This window comes from Ischnura elegans, chromosome 10 (genome assembly GCF_921293095.1).
Source record: "Ischnura elegans chromosome 10, ioIscEleg1.1, whole genome shotgun sequence".
In the NCBI taxonomy this organism is placed as follows: domain Eukaryota; kingdom Metazoa; phylum Arthropoda; class Insecta; order Odonata; family Coenagrionidae; genus Ischnura; species Ischnura elegans.
In genome coordinates, this window is record NC_060255.1 from 6,626,980 (window position 1) to 6,648,551 (window position 21,572).

The window sequence follows — 21,572 nt, forward strand, 5'->3', positions numbered from 1 at the left end:
GTTAAGGAAATATAATCTCCTTTACATTGTATAGCCTTACAAACGTTACACTATTTGATTTTAGAACAAAACTTTTGGCTGTTGAAATTCTTATTAATTACAAACCATAACTATTTCATTATATAAGCTGCGAGGCCAGTCAATATAATGCACTAGAATCCCACGAATTTTGCACTCATTTTAGTATTTTTTCTCTCATCCTCGCAGGAAAGCGTTTTTCAAAGTCCACCAATGGGATTGAAATGAATTTTTGCGGCGCACCTTGTTGACGCCAGCTCTTCAAGAGAAAATTACACCGCCAGTTTGAAATGCTCCCATGGGAAACACGATTCTTCCGAGCCTCAACCAACCTTTAATTAACAATACAATACTGTGTATGGAATTACTACTGCGCGAGTCCTTCAAGCGTCAAACAATTCCACGAATTAATCCCGTTCCACAAAAGCTTTATCGGTGAGCATGAAAATCGCAAAACGGGAGTTAAGTTTGTACTCAATGCCACGCCATACCAATTCCCGTTGAACGTAACCTATGTTCACCGGCTATCATTCATGGGGAATAATTCAGAATGTTAATCGCCATGTACAGCAAATATTAACGAAAAAATGACATTTGCCACACGCTAAAAGCGCATTGGTAAATTCAAACCCACAGTCTGATATGGCTTGAATGAAGGAATGAGTATCGCATGCTCATTTTTATATCCTGACATGAATTTTTCGAGCATCGCAAATACCAGGGATACATATAAGAGACTATTGCAAAATAATCTGAGCCGAAATTTTTAAATCTATGAATAAAACTTATCCAGAGAATACGGAAAATCAGTCATGGACGCTTATCGCTGCATACAAATGGCATCATGAAACTGCATTGGTAGAAGGTAAGTGTTAAACAAAGGAAGCAATGCTCGGGAAACAAGTGAGCTCTTTAATCTTGGAGGCGCATTCAAACGAAAAAGCCGTGCGAAGGCTAGACGCGGAAAGGATCCATGAACAACATGAATAGGAGTACGCACTCGGAAAAAAGGGTGTAAGGATTAGGTTTCTGCCCGGACGAAAACGGAGATTTGCCCATTCTGTCCGTCATTGCCAGTCCACAGCACCCCAGCTGACCATATCCGCAGAAGGGTAGTTTGGTGAAGAAGGGACTCCCACGAAACCGCCTTGCAAGCAGAAGCAAAAGTGTTAATGCTCCAGATGAAGGGAGTGAAAAAGACTCGGCTTTGAAGGTGTAGCTGGAGGGAGGCCCTTATTCGTGGCCACTCGACCGGACAATGGTCGCTCCCCCTCACCTTGAATAATTGCTCGCACGAAGGCGCTTAGAGCACTGCAAGCGTTCCCCTTGGGAGAACTCATTTTTCGGCCACAATCCGAATACGGACGGCCGCCCACTGAAGAAAACTCGATAAAGAGTGGGCCCCCAGTTCAAAAGGGTACACCACACAAGATTTTCGAGGTTTATCCGCGCCGATAAAATAGCTCTTTCACTTAGAGATTAACTTTAACAAGTAGAAGAGACCCTTGAATGTCTCCAAACCACCCCGAAGGCACTAATAATAGAATAACAGGTACAAGCTTCATAATGGAAGAATTTGGGATATACGAATGCAATCCAGTAATTTGTCATTCGATTTATTGTTATTTATTATTTATGGTTGCTATATATTATAATCAACAAGGAAAAGTAGAAAAAATGAACTAGTCAAGTAGGAATTTCTTGAACCAAGAATTACCACACCAAATTATCCACCATTACTGCGGGATAGTTAAATTAAAATAGCTTTTTATGAATAACATTCCACAGAGTAATTGGTAATTAGAGTAATTACAACTTTTCCACAGTTTGAAAAAGAGTTTCTACATTTCAAGATGGAAATATCAATAAGAAGACTTTATTTTCTAAGTTACAATGCATCGATCCTATAATATAATTCGTATTTCTTCCTCACGGTAATTGAATTAAAAAATGTAGTCCTCTATTTTCATGCCTGTCACACGGCAATATTTATTAAGTGGTATTTTTAAATTCTATTCTCGAGAATTTATTAGTAAAAATAAAAAGAACAAAAAGACTTATTTTGAAAATAGCAGCAACATTTGGTTAGCACGGCATCCGTTTGCTAGAATTCAAATAAAAACAATTAGAATAGTAAGCAACTTATACTACTTACTAGGGAAAATTCAGAATTGAGAGAGTTTGAAACTGGCATGACACTTTCACTCTGCAACCTAAGCTCTTAAATTTCTTTCGTTGATTACAGATTCAAAACAAACACTCCGTTCATAATGCATCGAGGCACGCATAGTTCCGATTCGACCCTTACCGATTTCGATGACACAAATAGGAACTTCAGATTTTGTGCAAGAATTGCGAGGGACTCCCGTAGAGTTATCAACGTGGCTAGTCCCGGTATACTTAAACTAACTTCTGATTTTATTCAACACGCTAGGCACTCGGACGAGGGCTCGAACTAGGTACTAAACAAAATCCTCGGATTACGAGGTGACTCAGGGAAAGGAACTGGCCCCTCTATCCTGACTATTTGATATAAACTTGCCTGTAGCTTAGTCCAGGATGAGCCCTACCCTCTTCTATCCAAATCGACCTTCGGGTTGAACCACCGAGTGGTTGAAGTACTCGGAAAGTTCAACGAAAGTTTCCGCACCCCGAACTCCCTGACCAGGGAGCGTCGTAAGCACTCTCTACTGCCCACTTGGGGTAAACAAAAGGCGCGGAAGTTTCAAGGCACCCCTAAGAGAATACAAGCGACCGTAGTCAGTTCCGCTCTTATTCCACGGCGAACCCACGGGACGAATTCCACGCAAGATGGAATTAAACTCTTTCTTTTTTTTCAGCTCACGGATCTGTCCCCACCGAACTGGAAAACATTCCGCGGGGAGCCCTATCTTCTTTTCCGCGGAATGTAGTTTATGGCACCTCGACCGTGTGCGGTTATCTTACGGAGACCGCGAAAACTATTCATTCCGCGGAGAGCATCACGTGTCTTCCGATGGGAGAACGCATAGGGCGAAAGGTTAGACATGGCGAAGTGAAGGCGGAATTTTGACAAGGGTCCGCGGCAGGGGTTGGGATGCGACCCAATTTGAAGGATAGAAGCTGCGCTACGGCGAGAATATTTCCGTCCGAACGAAATACTTTTTTATGGGAAGTTAAGAAGATCATATGAGTGCTTGACGCTCACTAATGCTGGAATAAAGGCTCTGACTGGACCCTAATTATGAGTCCATCACGTTAGGGTTAAATGTTTTCGTGAGCACAGCTATTCGTATCTTTAGGGAGAAGATACATTTGTCACCTGATAAACAGCAACGCATAAATAATCCAAAAGGTTGGCTGATGCTTGGCACTCAGTGCTGCTTATTTCTTTGTGAAGTAGTGGGCTTTAATATTTATTGCAAGAAAATGCCACGACTTGAACGAAATCGGCGTAAATACGTAAATTGTAATTGGTGCGAAGGCTTCCGCGGTGCGCTGGTAATGTAGGAAATGGAAACCCGGAAAATGCAGCCTACATAAATTGTAATTAATTAAATGTATGAAGTAGTGTCACAGCCATTTAAATTTGGATCGAAATGCAAATTAAATAGGAAAAACCAGATATTTGGGTGATCTTTAAAATACTCATATTGTTTACATATTGGTGAAATTATCACAATCTGATATCAAGTAATGAACATTTTACAGCCGTGAATTTGTTTAACAAATGAATTCAAGGTCTTGCTCGTTATTGGGCAAGTTACGGTCAGGGAAAGGAAGACATTGGCTGGAAGGAAAAGAGGTCAAGAAGTAATTCAGAGCGCAGAATGCAGAAAAGTTAAAGTAAAAAACATAACGATACACTCTTAAAAGCTCACTCTCCTCGCATAGTTGCTCGGGGATCTAATCTCCTGACACCATGAGTTTCAATTATGAAAATCAGAACGAATAAAAAAAACTATATTTTTCTAATCATAACAGTGGGGTAGACTGAATGCTTGCTGGAAACCGATGCATGAGGAGGAAGCAGCTATACTTAAGGAGATCTGTGAGGTCAAAGCTCGGCGATGAAGAGACAAGGCCCCGTGAGCTGAACGGAGGAGAAGAAGAGTACTGTAGTCAAGGGCGTGTAGGGATAGGAACCCGTTTGTGCTGCTTTTTCACACGCAAGCGTGGAGAAACGTGGAGCAACTAAAGCCGAATGCAAGCGCTATCTCGCGGTGTCAAATGCTCCGATGAGATTAGGAAAATACTGCAAATACGAGCATTCTGAAAAGCCTAGTTTAGAAATCTATAGATTCGGCTTCAACTTTGTGAAAATTCATGTCGAATGAAAATAAACACATTTTGTAAATTTTCACTGAATGTGCGACGCGTACGACGCGTTTCAACGCTAAGGCGTAATTTTCGAGTACAAAGAATAATCGGACACCCCTCAATTCATATCCGCTTGGGACTAAAGTCTATTCACTTTATGTCTGCGGGTGAGCTTTCGTGAGAGCCCGGACACTCTCGGATGGCTTCGCTGATAGGGGAGGGGTACTAACAAGAGAGAGAGGAGGAGCGAACATAACGTTGCCAAATGTACATAGCCGCCCTACTTTGTCACTGAAAACGTGTGAGCCATAGGCGGCCACAGGTATTTTGGTCCCGACGCCGAGACAATATATCTACTCATTTGCAAGGCATTGGGAATAATCCTTTCACAGAAGTCCATGACGTTGTCAGCTACCGCGCTGAATGAGGCACCGTTGGTGGAAGGCATACTTAGTCACATGCAAGGAGAACACGTAAGGTATGGCAACACTGCTCCACGAGCAGATGTTCACTCGGCGGAGGTGTGAGAGCGACTCACTGAGGCCTCGCCTACTGTTTGCTGATTGGCAAAGGCACAGTCACATGACGAGAAACTTTCCCTCCCCTCATCTCCACTTACTTTTGCCACACCAGCTCACAAGCAGATATGAACTGAACAGAGTATGGTAAGGGAGGCATAAATTGAGGTTGGCCCGATTGTTGTCTTTATAATCGAGAACGACGCCTTAGTGTCAAAACAGATAGTACCAGCAAATACATTCTGTGAAAATTTCACTCATATGAGTTTAGCAGCAGCCCGTGCGGCGCCTGCCAGCAGTGGCTTCAAAGAGAGACATTATGCAACCATCAATCGAACTTCTCAATACGAATAAATTATCCAGCCCTAGAATTCCTAAAAGTTGATCACTAAGTTATTACTTTCTGTGTAAATAAATTTTTAGAAATGTCATCACATTCGGGGGAAAAGTGAGGGCAGTCTAGCTGCAGAGCATTTCACAAATGAAAGTCTTCTTCAACTGTTTTGTTCCCTCAGTAATTTAACTCCTTCTACGCTGAAAAAGCACTCATATCAACTCTAACTTTCTCTGAAATAGATTAAGGCTGTCTTGTTACAATGACCTCAACGAAGAAGATTGCTTCAAAATTCACTGTGCCTAAAATTCTTCCATGCTCTAAATTGATTTTTGATCTTCCCAGGGACGACCGCTTTACGCCGTATTATCAACAATTATGATGGATAAACGCCGAATCCCATATAATATACCATAGAGAATCCTTTGTTTTCTTTAAAAGTAAATTACCTGAGTTGGTAAAAATACGGAAAACTAGCTGAAATAAAGAGTTATTCTCATAAAATAATTGCTAATCGATACCACACGATACTATTTAATGAATGGAATAAAGAAACCATATTTTATACAAAACGTTATATCAACGTGCCTTGGAGAATTAATTTATAAAAGAGATTATGTTTTTACTCAGAATTGCGAAAATAAAATTCCTCAACGAGGTTTCTGGGTAAGATACCAATTGCCGAAAACAGCCTTTGAAAATAAAAAAAATTTAATTATTTTCCGAACGAGAATTGTATGAAAGCAAAATGAAACGGTGAAGTCATCCAATAGAGGTATGAGTGTTAAACGTAAGTAAGCCAGAAAATTCAAAAGCTTTTCCTTATAAAAATGGAATGCTCTTATAAAAAGGTGACAATGAGGATCGTTATTTTCGCCATTAAATAAATATGACTTTAAAAAAATATCTCTATATCCTTGGGGAGTCGGGGGAAGTATAGATCGAGTTCGAGGCTAAGAATAGACTTTTCGAATTGAAAGTTCCCGAGGCGGCTAATTGAGCTGAAAAATTTCTCGGTCATCGCAGGAGTGCATAAGCCCATCGCTTCATGGGATTACCTCGGATTCAAAAGAAGCACATCATTTCTTTTCCGTAAGCCCACCGAAAGAATTTTTGGAAAAGTTTTGCTCTGCGACGAACAACAAAACAATTGGGGATCCTGGGAAATATTTGACCCCGCGCTGACTTTTTTATCCAGCCTTCTCTCACTTTGGAAGACCCTCGATGTGGAAGTTTCTCTTGGCTGGTGGAGGGAGGAAAATAAAGTTTGGAATAAAATCTTCACTAATACCTCCCGAGGGAACAGCAGATAGAGGAGAAAATAGGAAGCAATGAAAAAGTAAGAAAGTTTTATCCCAGAAGGGAGTGGTAAGAAGCGAACGATGAGAAAAGTAGTTACCTCATGAGCGTTAACGCGATGGCAGATAAAAGACGCAACAGATAAGGGATGAATTCACTGGATGAACTTTATCTGTACTGTGTACCAGAAAATCACATTTCAAAACTCTTCGTGCCTCGAGAATATCAGTTACTTACTAATATATATTTTCAAACGTTTGCGTGGCCTAGTTGCATGAAGTTGAAATTGTTTGCAGTTATAAAAAACAGAAAAATGGAATAAACTGTTCAAAATGAAATTAAGAAAAAAATCAAATAAAGCCTGGGCTATTAAAAATATTGAATATTGCAGGAGGAAATTGTGTAGAAGGAAGAAGCATATGGAAATGAGATACAATAAGATATAAACGTTTATAAAAAAGTAAATAATCCTCAGTCTCATATTTTTAGTTTGCTGCAAAATAACAGCCTGCCAGTAATGTGAGATAAAACTGACACTTTCATTACGATATGGCCTTCAAAATTCTAGAGAAAATTAAAAGCCACCTTAGCCTCATTCAAAACACACCGAATTGCACCGTAAGAATGCAAATGGCCGGTATAATCATTAAATGAAGACGAAAAAGTGAAAATAATGATTTAAGAAAAAAGCCCAAATATAAAGAAAAAATATCAAAATAAGAAGAATAAGCCAATTGTAAAATTTAGAGATATGACTTTTTAATATATTCTAACAGGCTAAAATTTTCGAACAATTTTTAAAGCCGAAACTCTAAAAATTAATGGTGAACCGATAGTGTAGCAACCTCTGACTTCGTGCCAACAAATGCTCAAATGGTACGTAAAACTAAACACACCAAATTATAAGAAGAATAAAGGTCGTCAATACCGTTGTAGCGGTGGAAACCAAATGCACGCGAAAAAATTGTGGCATTAAACTAAGGATAGGAAAATAAAGAGGATAAACTCTATCCTCAAGTTTCATCTTTGGGAGAAAAAAAGGAACAGTTTGAGGAAAACAGTTTGAAAGAGAAAAAGAAATTTGAAAGATAAAGCGGTGAAAACTCAAACGTATCGAAAAAACACTGAGAAGATCGTTGACTATCACTCTATTCATTCTCAAATTGGATCAGAAAACATATAGAGCTCTGAACACCATTCAAGCAAATCTATTTTTGTCTAAATCGCCAAAGAGATATGACAAAAGCTTACATTCAAGTCCTCAAGAAAGCACTTGAAGGCATATTCCTTCAAATAAAACTTTCCCTGAGAGCACAATAGCATGAAATCGTCTGTCGTCCTACAAGACTCAATAGAAGGCATAAGAGATACGAGCTCAAAGTGGAAGACCACCACGAAAAGGATTAAAATATCTCGAGTATTCATAAATGGCTTGATTCAGAAAATATCCAACCTGGCAAACAAAAACATTGCCATGACAACCAAGACGAGAAAGATTCCGGCGAGGTGAAGGAACATTCGGATCTAGCAAGAAGTTCTTACTTTGGCCTCAGGCTGATTCTCATCATTTGCCTCAATAAATCCATTCAATTCCTATAACACGCAGAACTTCGCTAGCGCCAAATACAACTTTCAATACAAAAAATAACCTCTTCTTACGAAAGCATAGAATTATTTATAAAACCGCTATACTACAATCTCAAATTAGAATTTTCATAGCAACCACTTATACAACTATATTTGTAAAGAAACTATGAACCATCTTGTCACACGAAGATTAGAACCGTAAAAAACAATGCGACTGAAAGAAGCATAAACTTGAATGATCAAAGTGAACGCAACGGTTTTCCTAAAGTACTTAGTGGAAAAGTTTATGTATTATAGTTGATTTCTGGCCCCGAATTACGCCTTGCAAAGTAACATCAAAATAACATTGTCATCATTTTGATACATTCAGAATAGAAGCACAAGTACTACACACGAATTATTAATAATAGGTCGATGAAGGTAGGAATAACGCAATTAAGATAAGGAATTCAATTAAATATTTAAAGTGAATGAAGCGATCTATTTAAATGGTAACAACCAAAGATCATGAAATTGAGGATACACTGATCCTGAACTAAGTGTGATGAAATAACAAGGATTTTCTTTTCATCATTTTGTTACATTTAAAATAAAACTACCGAATTTTTTTAAGGAAGTATAGGTATCTGAGAAGTCACGTGTTTCAATTACACGAGGGAAAATGATGCACTGCGGTTGAGTTACGTGTCTGGATATGACCTTGGCCGCCGGAGAGCGCCTTCACACCGGACAGTTGTAATTAGCGAGGGGATGGAGCTCGCGATATGCTAACACGGCGCTTCCGAACGCCGCCGCGGCCATATTAAAAAAAAAAACGTCCCACGATGAGCCGTGAAGAGACGCAACTCCGCGGGCCAATTACAAGCCCAAGGAAGTAGATAATTAAATGATTACGGCCGTGATGGAATGAGGCGCAGCCAGCGGGTGGCGAATGGGAGCTGGTCGCGGCGACGTCGCCCGCGTCGACGGCGGACGAGGCACACGGGATCGCCGGTAAATATTTCAAAAGGGAGCCGAAAGATAAACCATCCGCAATGAATGCAGCCATCCATATTTCAAGAGGCGCGCTGCTGGAGAGTTTGCAGCCGAGTGCTGCCCGTGGCCAGAGCCGTTGTCTCGCAGGGGACAGAATGGAGAGGTCACACGATCATTAGCGGAAGCATGCGAGGCGAGTGCGTGGTGACCTAATGATGAGAGAAGGGAGTGCACAAGGGGTTAATATGATGGGGCCGATATAATGTGAAACGGTCATGCAGCCCTGAAAGCTATGGTAAAAAAAAGAGGTGTATTTTATATAGAAACATCCAGCTCATACATTCGTGATTCGCATGTGAATGGAGTGGATGCCTTCGCGCTTGTTAAAATTGGAATCAGGATCATTAGTGCCCTGCTCAAAGAGAGGCAGATGATCGTAATTAGTTGATGCGTAAATGAAATCGAAAAGTAAACAACGGGGTGATATACTCGTACAGGAGGCAACCTAGGATGGAATAGCAACCATGTTTTCAGCCGCTAAAGTTTGGAAAATTCGTAGATTTCGTTTTGAATCCTTCGGGCCATTGATTCTCTTCAATTAATTGGTTAAACCGAGTGCATTGAAGTGAATGTCTCTTTTGCAATAATGCATCGCGCAGAGTAGTTCATGGTGGCGAAAACTCATTCTCCCCGTGATTCCCCTCCACGGCTTCGCCCATTGATGCGAAAGTAGGTAGATGCACAAATTTCCTATTCCAAGCACGGGGGGAAGTAATCGGCACGGCGCGTTGTGAACTCTTCATCAATGGACGCAACACGGAATGGACGGAAGGGCTCCCACAATTTCATACCATAATTGGAAGATATTGTTAGGCGGGTACATTTAAATATGATACTAATAATTTTGGTGGGGTACACAAAATAAAAAATCCACTATACCACCACAGCTAACGACGATAAAGGTATTTTTCGTATATTCATAATATTTCAACTACTATCGCCTTTTCCTACGGTCACTTTTAACTGATGCCTACACAAAAATAATGGCTGAGCTCATAATATGTTCTCAACTATAAAAGAAACTCAAAACACAAAGGCAACAATGGCGATGAGTAATAGTGTTCCATGGCCCGTTGAAGCACATTAAAACTTGGGATAGATTATGACGTTGCTCTGGTTATTATTTATGCGCAATGGAGGGAAAGTGCTAGGCGTGCAATAAAATAAAAGTCGGTTTAGAAGCTTAGAAAATTGTATTCTCTTAAATTCTCTAAGCAGCTAACAGACGTTGGTCGTTCCTTCCGCGTTTCATGTTTCATTTTTTCCACGCTCATCGATTTCCACGTTAAGCTGAGAATGATACGCATTCCTCCACCTTTTACTCAAAAATGTCGAATCACATCCCCGCCCGTGGCTACTAATTAGTGAAATATCCAAATATGGCTGGTATCTGTTTAGATATTTCCCTCTTTCACCTGAAGATTCCCTAATATTTTGTTTTTCAAGGAACTTATTGTACGAAATAAAAGAGATTCCTGCAGGCTCACTAAAAGAGAAACATTACGCGTGATTAGCAGCGAGTGAAGTAAGGCCCACCATTACTTGATTTTACTTAGTGTGGAACATATTATTAGCAATTTTAAATCAACTAAAAATCATAAGATCCAATCTTTCACCATTTCAAGCCGAAATATCATCTTTGTATGTGCTTAAAAATACGATAGTTACGAAGCAAGAGTGACAACAACTATTTTCCTAATGAACAAAATGAATTATTTTTTCGGATATGCCACCTTTGGTAACTCATGGGGTCTGTTCCAATAAGATTCCACACTTTAATTCACATTAATACCTATGTAACTGTTCCTTTAAAACCTGATTACTACGATATGAAAAATTATTTTAGGTCATAACAGGTTCACTATTGTGTGATTGTGTTTCAAACCTAGTAAATATATACATCAACAAACGCAAGTATAGATATCAGTGAATGATACGCGAGTGAACATGGATTTCCTTCTCCCGAATGACCTTCATGATTAGGTCATCACGTTCGCAGAAGTCGGGTCGTTCCATTTTCAGGCCACCGCTTATTCCCCTTCAAACAGCCTTCGTTCCTCCGTCAATGTTCTTTTCGGGAGGGAGCGAATCGAAAAGAGAGGGAAAATAAGCCTCGGAAGAGGGGGTGGACGCGATAGGGGGAGGGCGGGTGGGTGTGAGGGACCATTCCAATCTCGGATGTTGGCAACCAGCAAATTGAATACGTTACCACAACAGCATCGGGATAACGGGAAAGGGACGGCGAGCAAACCGTGAGATGGGAAGAAAAAGGAGAGAGAAAATATTCTCGTTTTTATTTCTCCTTGCTACGCACAAAAGTCAAAACTGTTCTATTCCGTATATCTGCCCACCCCCTTCAAACAGGCTCTTTTCATTCCCCTCCAACATCCCATTCCTCCCCTCTCTCAATCATCCACCACGCAGACAGTCAGTCAGTCATACGGAGACCGTTTAGGCACGAAACACTGCATCAATTTGAGTCCAAAGCTGCACAATATTTTGCGGCTAGATACATTCGCAAATTTAGAATATAAAAAACAGGAATCCTCTCCACACATTTAACATATTTCTGCATAAGTATAACTTCGTTCATTGCCGAGTCGTGTTACTTTCAAAATATTTTGGGGTTCTTTAAAATACAGCGCCTCAAGCTGTTTCAACTCACCGAGAATTTTTACATCGGTAAGGTTGTTTATGGTAAAAAAAATTGCATTGAATTTTAAATAAACTAAGCTAAGATTCGTCAAGAAAATAGAAAAAAAAACTTAGCTTAGAAGCCTGGTTACCAAGAAAAATCAGAAGAAAAAGACTTCAGAAAAGAGAGAACTTTTCTTAGAAACATACTTCTACGCATTGTAATTTTCCAGCGTTTCACGAAGACAACCGGAGAATAAGGAATAATGAAATAATTATGATCGTGAAGGAAGAGCCTGATACGATGGCTCAAAATGAAGTAATTTAGCTAATATAGTCTGAGGTTTCAGGCGAGATGGAGTGGAAACGTGACATAATGAAAATGAAAAAGCAGGAGCAATTTCCACAATTTTACATTTATTAATACTACCGGTTTCGCCTATTTAAGCACAGCGCACTTGATATTTTTGTACCTGATGATGCTGAAAAGCGAAACCGGCAGTATTAATAAATGTAAAATTGTGGAAATTGCTCCTGCTTTTTCATTTTCATTAATTTAGCTAAGTTGGGCAGGTCACGTTTGTGGAAGACAGCCGATTTCTAAAATGCAGATGGTAGCAGAAATAATCCGTAAGGCGGGCGAACTCTATCCGGCTATAAATATAGCGTACGAGAGAGAAGTGATAAAGGATGTTATACAATCAAATGTAAAAAAGAGCAAATTCAGTACCATAGAAGGTGGCAAAGAGATACTGGGGATGCGAAAAACCTGTTTGGGCTTGAATGGATGAGCAGCAAAGGTACGGAAATGCGGGAATAAACAGTATTACATTATTGGCCTAAAATAGATAGCTTAAAAAATCACCAAGCTCGAAAGTGACTTAATATAAAAAACACGGATCAAAATCTCTATTCCGAAGTAAACTCACAAGAAAGCATAACATAAAAAAATTCTAGGATAAGTTATGGCTGCATTTCAACACGCAATATGATCAAAATTACAGCTGTACCATGACTGACTCGTTTTGAGTTGAAAAAGGAGAAATGATCTCTACAAATTTTCTACAATTAAAATATTCAAGAGAAAAAGCTTGGTGATGACTTTCAAGCAAATAGCATCTCAGGTACCAGTCATGGAACTATTTCTCTCTGCTTTTTATTAACAGTATTACTTAAAAACACTGAATTTCATGAACATTCATTTAGAAAATATAGCATTGAATTAACATTGGCCACTTCCCTTGCGTACCTATAGGGAATATATTGCAATGGAAAATTCAGGACCTACATGGCCTATGGACAGCAGAATCATCCGCAAAGAAATAGCGACAATTTAGAGTTCATCCTGACGGAAGGTTTGCGAGAACTATAAAATAATCAAATACTCCCAAAGGCAAAATTCTTTGCAGAACTCAAGTTCACCGTCGCGAAGCTGGGTCCCTGAAGAATGGACTCAACGCCTCAGGTCGAACAAGCCACATTCGCTGACCATAGACAAAAGAATTTCCGTGATGATGGCACTGATTCGTTCACTTGAATCATTCTCAAGGTCGACGTTAAGTTAAAATAGAAATAAAGAGTAGAATGCCTAAGGCAGTTAATTTATCAGAAACTGGCTTCATTTTGCGGTCTTGATTCATTACCTGTCTTTATCAAGTCAGAACACATTCGAATAGATTAAATAATTGAGGAATCATTCACCATTGCTGGCTGCGACATGCGTATGCTATTGACCTTAACCGCTTACTGATTTTTCCCTATCTGAATTCTTTCCTTCTTGCACTTCTCGCTATGGCCATATTTTCCTTCCGATCCCACTCACACATCAACAAACAACTTCCCAATTCTTCCCCACCCCCACTTTCATGGCCAGGGAAGGGGAAGGAGGGATAAGGAGGAAGGAATTGGATTGAACCTGGGATTCCCCACAAGACCCCCTCCACGCCACCTTCGACCGAGCACAAAATTCATTCCCTTATCCCCTCTTCGCATTTCACTTCAATCCCCAAAAACGATCTTCTCCTCCTAACTATATAGATATGTGTGTATATACATACATGTGTGTGTGTATGTGCAGCATCATCAGCATCTTCAATCTCTCTTCGACTTCCATCCTTCGCTCTGAATCGTGCCTAAATTATTTCGGAATGCCGGTTTCTCTCTGTTGCTCTGGTTGCGCGATAGAAATCGTGCCTTCCCCCAAAGTAGTCGAGATAAGTATGCCATCACCATGTTTTTCAATCCCGTCGCGGCTTGCAATAAGTCCTTTTCATTCCTTCCTATTCCACTCGAAGCTCTCTTGCTCCGTGACAGAGTTCCATTTCTCCATGGTATGATACCTCCCTTGTTTCCGTTACTGTCCCCTACCTGCGGCCACACCCTTATAATATGAAACTATCATTGGTAACAATGTCTCCAATCTATTGCGCTTCAAGGCCGAAAAATGTTCGACAACATCTTAATTATGACATTTATTTTAATTTATTTTAATAAAGTGGTACACATACAGCAGGACTGCCAATTTAAAGTGCACTTATAACAACAAATATTAAATAATCAAATAAATAATTATTTATTAAAAAATTTAAATAAAGTGATTATTACAACAAAAGTACTGAAATCTCCCTGCATGGTACTATGCACTTAACATTTACTACCATAATATTTACTAAGCAAACTAATTTTTTAAAACAAGAATATTTATTTTCCTAAAACTAAAAAAGTATATGCAACATTTTACTTTCAAGAGCCATCAATGATACGTCATGTAAAGGTATTTTGTAACGTTAATATAATACGCCACTATTTATTACATCTATATATTTACGTCTAGGCAAAGATTCACTTCTTACAAGAATTATGTGATAAGTACCTACATTGTGTTGACAATTATGTAGCATATGCCTGCAATGCTAAAAACGTAAAAGTTGTCATTTTTTTACATAATGACTATGTTGCGGTGATAATAAATTATATTGACAAAACAATTAATACAGCAAACAAATGTTTTCTAAGTCACTTTTCAAAATCCCGCACTTCATAAATATGGATAGATTCAATTCTAAATTAACTACACAGTTCAAGCGAAAGGGTACATTTTTAACCGAGAAGAAAAATAAAACGTAACCTAAAAAGAAGAAAAGAGCGTGAAATATTTTTCTTCTCAACAAATAAGAAATTCCTTTCAGTCAAATAATAAATAATACAGGTTAACATCGCAATGTATTGGCGAGTACAGGAGCTAAATCCGGCGAAAAGTATTAACAGAAGAGATGAATTCATTCGCGAATATTGAAAATGATATTTATCGGTCTCTTTTAAGTGCTCTAGCTTGAATGTTCCACCTAAAAGTTTCAGACGAAGCCGTTGCCTCAAAAATTTCCAGGTGGCCAGAAAGAAGAAGGAAATAATCTATTTTACTCACTTTTTTTGTTAGTGCTTGCAATTTCTGAAATTCTGAAGGCCAGATAGCCTCCTCCTCCATAGCGTACTCCGAGGCTATTAATTTCATGTGAGGTAATGCACTCAGAAATAGTCCATGAAATAATGTTAGGCAATACTAGTTTAGCCTTCTAACTCTGTTTCCCCAGACTAGAGTGGTAAGGGTTTCATGTTCCAGAGGAATTAACGCGCTGTCCCTCATTCAAATGCTTAATATGCTCAGGAACAAACTTCACCCGCCATTACCACACGGCATTCGCACGCTGAGCCCTCGAGCGAACATAGCCATTCCGTGATCCAGTAATCTTATTCATTCCTAGGCCCCCCGTAAAAGGGTATACATCGCATGTGGGAGCCAGGCACGAATTAATAGAAGGAAGTACACCCTCCATCTACTTGCAATTAGCAGTAATCTTACCCTTATCGTATATGTTCACTCTACCATTAAGATGGAACAAATTTAAATGTCCAACGTCTAAATGGCAATAAATAAAAGTATATGCTATCAGTTAAGAACGCTGGCTTCATCTAAAATTTATAAATCGGTGTACTTTTAAAATATGCTGCAACTTCACGAAACAAATATCGCGATAGAGCGATCACCTGCCATTGTCAGCCAATTGTAATAGGATTGGTTGTTCATTCAAACCCAAAGTCAGAGATCGTTGTAATAATTAGTGAGATGGAATAGAGATACGGCGAAAAAAAACATCTACTTCAATCAGTCACACTCTCTCGTAAGCTTAATTTTAGTTTAACAGCAGGGAAGACGACGGGCGATGTAATTGTATAAACCCGTAAGTTCACGCTATTTAATATATCCTGCCAAAAGGCTTGCGAAAAGATAGAAAGTAGCAGTTGTGGTACATGGTATGCCCGAGGCCAGCCTCCACATCTCCCTCCGTCCAGGCTTGAGAAACAAAAAGACGTATAATAGATGTGGGGCAGGGGAATTCTCTCCATAGGAAGCTGGGGATGGCATAGCATCCCATCACTGAAATGCCATAAAGTGACATATACCTGGGAAATTTTTTCTCTTTAACATAGTGCACAAGGTGGTGGTGCAATTCAAGCTCTTTCAGGCTGAAACCATCTCGCGTACTTCAATATATATTAAACTATTGTATCTGGTGTAGGTCGGTTTGATAAGACAAGGTGAAACAGATTTAATAACATATTGCAGGCAAATTAGTGCGGGAGGGATTTAATGTTGCAAGCATACATGTTGAAGTGAAATTTGACATTTCCAGGTGAGTGCTTCGCACCAGGAAAGCGGACCGGGAAATGGCGGGGCCATCCAACAGCCTCGATTCCGACCGCAACCTCCCTCATTTCTCTCTCTGTCTCCCACTGGCTGGCATAGCACCGGAAAATAAAGAGCCCGGCTCGCCGTATGAGGGAAGAAGGATCGCCAGCAGGGCGTGAGGGGCTCTGCCTGCGGGGAGTCGCACACCGCTCCACCCTTAACAGTAATATGGCGATACGACTTTCGCCGCCGCGACTGACAACTTAATTACTTACGTCGAAATCCATTCCATTTCCAACGCCCTCAAACACTCTCCTCCTTTCGCCAATTTCCTCCCCATGATATTGCAGTGAGGGGGGGGGGGGGTTTGTATCGCCCCCTGCGTCCACTCGACGAATGACATCCGAGCTGAAATTTGCTCGATTAGGAGGGGGGGGGGGGGGGGCAGATGGAGTCATGAGTGAGACGTCAATTTCCCGAGACTCGCATCGATTTCGAATTGCGGCTCTTTACTCATTGCACTCGCTTGCGGTAGGACACGCCTCTGTAACTCACCGTGGAATGCGGGAGAGAGCCTTCCTTCCCACGCGAAGAGATTCTTGTTAGTGTAACTGACCTCTTAGATAAACTCGGAAGGGAATCTCTGTCGGACCGTAGATTGAAAAGTAGACTAAACCCTTTAGATAAATTCAAGAGCAGTGTCTTTTCTAACGAGGTTAACCATATCTCACGGACGCCAACATACTACGGACGATCAGATCATATAAATAAAATAAGAGGGATAGATTGTAGAACAGACAGATTCAGAATGTCATTTTTTCCACGATCAATAAGAGATTATAACGGCAGCGATAGAACTCATAAATAGATTGCATGACTTGTAGTGTAGCCTACTAACCTAAGTAAAAATAAATGCACGTTTCTTAATTCTATTTATATTTCTAACAGCATATAGTAGTATAGTTTGTCAGTATACGGGACGTTTTTTGGACGGTGTGGTGTGCATGTGGGAGTCCAAATGCATGCTGCATGCTGGTGATTGATCACACCCTGCCAAACACTCTAGAGGTGGCTCGCATGGTATTATGTAGATGTAGATCAGTGGTTCCCAAAGTACCGCCCCCTGGAGGGCGTTTCTGTAGTCTATGGGGGCGAAAAGAGCCAAGGGGGCGGCAGGGGGGCGCCGGAGGGTCCTGACAATGTGACAAATGCGAAGCTTCCGTAAACTTCCTTTTGTCTTCGTTTTCAAGCTTCGCTTCTAAAGTTTACTTTGTTTCCCGCACATGGAAGTAATTTAAACCATATTATTTCTAAGTAAGTAAGTAAGAACTGTTGAAAAATATTTCCAAGCCTTTCTTGCACAAGGGAAACGTTTGAAGGGGTTTAGTTTCATTTGGTCTATCGGTGGTACAACTTCACGACACAGACAACTTAATTAGTTATTAGTCATTTAATTAGTCATTGTTTTTAATTTAATAATTACAATGTTACTCATTTGGTTAGTTAGTATATAATTCTGATTATAATTTGAAAGATACCGATTAGGGGGGCGTTGAGTATAGGTTTATGGATCCAAGGGGGTGGTGGCTCGAAAAAGTTTGGGAAACACTGATATAGATAGAAGAGATAACACTTTTCTAAATCTCTAAATCGTCTTTAAAATTTTATCAAATCATCATGTAAATTTCTAAATCACCTTGGCTTCAAACCAGCCTTCCACAATAGAAAGAACCTAAAATATTTGCTTCCCAATGTAAAAGACCCTGTTGATATCAGGGACCGTAGTGGAATTTATAGGCTAAAGTGTGGGGATTGTATGGCGTCATACATTGGACAGACAGGGAGAAGTCTGAAGGTCAGAGCAGAAGAGCATAAGAGGGACTTTGAAAACAGTGAAGAAAATCCCAGTTCGCGCCTCAACTCCTAGAAGATGGACACCGGGCTGATTTCATCCCAGAAATGCTGCAACGAGTTAAAAAAAGGGAAAAAATGGACATTTGGGAACAATTGTACATCATTTCTGCCATTAGTAGGAAAGATGTTATTACTAGTGACCATGATTTTCCCTTCCATTCTCCGATCCTTGACCTCCCTCAGCCAATGGGGAAAAAAACCCTCCGAGCACCTGAAAATAGTCATCCTCTACCTCACCCCAGATCAACGGTCAGTTTAAAATTCCCAACCCTCCTTTCCACCCCACCTTCCACCCCCACCCTCTTAAATGTTTGAGAGTGTGCAATTTTGTATTTATATTCGTATGGTTAATTTTTTGGTTTAGTCTTGATAATGCTGCAGTGCAGTGAAACATGTCGACTGTAGTTTACTAAATTTTTATGTGTAAAGTGCAAAGTGTTTCACTTCATATCTCCGATCACACTCGGTCAAGGGAGGATTCTGAATCCACAAAATACCCCGCAAGTCGCCCACACATGCGTGTGGCAGGGGGTGAGAGGACACAGCAGCCGTTCACAAAAAAAAAGATGAAGTGGATCTGCGCGTTGGAAATATATGTGGCTACTGAGTCGCACCTAGCATTTATTAAAGTCCCTTATTTTTCGGGAGGAAAAATATTAGTACACCAATCCATTTGTGAAAGCATCTCTTAATTTATCATTTATGTCGTATCTATAATCACACCGACGTTCTAAGATGATTTTTATGTGCGACACCGAAATATTGGAGCCAAACACGCAACCGCCGAGTCACCAGCGCCACCCACAACCTAATTCGCGTCAAAGATTTGAAACGCTGTCTGCTCTGTCGCAGAAATGTTTTTTAACCAATCGTGCAGTTTTCCTGTGTATTTTTTCAAGTTCACGGTGAAAGCTTTTGTGCGTCGTATCTCATATCCTAGCCGCGTATTCAGGGAATTGCCTGACGAGAGTCATGAAGCACCTCTCCTTCACTTGTTTATTCGAAAACCTTAACATGACACGCTTCACGAGTCCTAGCTTCAGCTCCAAGAGTGAATTTGTGCATAGTTTTGCATAGAATGTTAAAGTATTCATTGTTAAATGGATTAAAGAGGAATCCCTATTTTTCATAGAAGGATTAATGAATTAAGACATGATCAATTTGTAAGATGTATGAAGAAAGCTAATTCCATGAAATCGTGAAAAAAGATTCAAAAGGAGGGTTATAATCGAAAATTCTTTTACAAGAATACGATTCGTGGACATGCTAAGGGCGTTTTTTACGTTTCACTGTCGGCATTGTTTATTTTTACTACGGATATTTTCAGCTCATGGACATTGAACATTGGAATACAAAAGGTAGAAAAATAAAATCGACATTCCTACGAAAAAACTGTAACTGTATTTTGTCTTTCTAATTTTCTTGTATTTAGCAAAAATTCCAACGATCAAGCATGGATTACTGAGCATAAACCAGTACAGGGGCGTACTCAGGATCATAATTAGGGAGGAGGCTGGCCGTAGTCTCGGGGGAGGTAGCCATGGTCTGGGGGGGGGGGGGGTAGGAAACCAAGTTGTTGAAACCATTAGTTTATGAGATTATTTCCTTGAAAAAAGTTTTATTTTAGTTACATATCTTATACTAATACATATCATTTTTCGTGGGTATAAAGAAAATTTGTTGAATGTTTTCGATTCAGTTCAGAAGTGATTTTTGCTTGTAAGGGGGGGCCCCCCTTTTCCCTCGCTGGGTACGCCCATGAACCATTATGCTTTAGTATGTAAATACAAGCAAAAATACCTCTTCTCAGTGATTAAAGAGGTATTACGGGAAAGAGGCCGGTCCCTGCAATGAGAGGAAGGTCCTTCGCCTCGTTCCTTGAGACCCAAACGAAATAGGTTATGTTATAACACATGCGCAAGGGTGCGGTGGGTGTTTCCATAGAATATTGAATTATTTCTGCGTAGTGCTGTGGAAATTGAACACGATTCTTAACCGGAAGGATAATAAATTACGATGAGATTAGTTTATGAGACTAAGTAATGAAAACATTCCTCGCAATGTATGAAAAAACAGAAATTGATTCCCAAAACTGAAAAATGCTTGTGCCCGCATGTTACGCAAGAAGTGGACGACAAGAATAGGATATCAGGTCACTCTTCGCGGAAATGAAGAAGGGGGAAATTTAACTGTAAATCGGAAGAACTTTAATGGCGCTGCATTATGACAACGACTACTTCTATGAGCATAGAAAAACTCCTAGTACCTATTACAACGTATCCCCATCATTTTAAATTTTTAGTGTACCTTATCTTAAAATAGTGTACCTTACCTAAAAATAGTATACCTTATCTGAAAATAGTGTACCTTATCTATAAATAGTAATCCACAATTTCATGTGAATTGAACCACATCCATTAAAGTGTTTTAGGTGTTGAAAAGGTCAAATACATTACAACACTACGCTAACTTTTATCACATACGATTTTTATTCGAATTCATTACGATAAAAATATACCCCTTTTTTATACCATTTTCAGTATTTAACGACAAAGCAAGCGATTCCATAGGGTTCTTTTTGGACTCGTCTCGAGATATGATTCGGTAATCATGCTTCCAAAATCTTCAAATTAACTTCCCTATTTCACTACCACATCCCCAGAACCTCCTTTCATAACGTTAAATGAAAAGGGATCCGTGTAGATTCCTAGCTAGCCGTCAAATTTCTTATCAAACTTTCAGGCAATGAAGGAAAACAATCATTGCGTCATAATAGCCCCTGGCGTCACTCTCAGCAAATGTAGGGCGGCTCATAAATTCAAATCATTCCGGGCAGGAGCAACAAACGTTTCGCCCGTTGGAAGTTGGGCAACTTCTTGGCAGCATTCCTCATCGGACGAGGAGTGCTCAGCATAGAAATGCCGACCGCGCAGATTCGAGGGAGGAGGGAGGTCAGAAAGTTTTCTGGCGATGGCAGAGAGATGGGAATACGACCCATGGCTGGAAATCCTCAAAAGTCAATTAAAACGAGAGGGAAAAATATCCCCGAAATGGTTTCCAGAATTGTCTTAGGCTATCGTCATGTGGGTGATAACCTGCTGAGTTAGCTAAGCCACCAGTGGCTCCACACTTTTGCCAATCACTAGCTCCAGTTAATTATTCCGATTGAAGAGAATGGGTGGAGGGACTCGTGGAGGACCCTGAACAATAACAACCTCCGTGGCATCAATGACGTAATAGCAGCGTG

The 21,572-nt window shown here is 40.0% G+C and overlaps 1 protein-coding gene across 1 annotated transcript in view; it reads right to left on the reverse strand.

The window, feature by feature from the left end:
• Positions 1 to 21,572, reverse strand: part of LOC124167109 (lachesin-like) — a 462,868-nt gene that overhangs the window by 376,137 nt on the left and 65,159 nt on the right. The gene's annotated exons all lie outside the window — the stretch shown is intronic.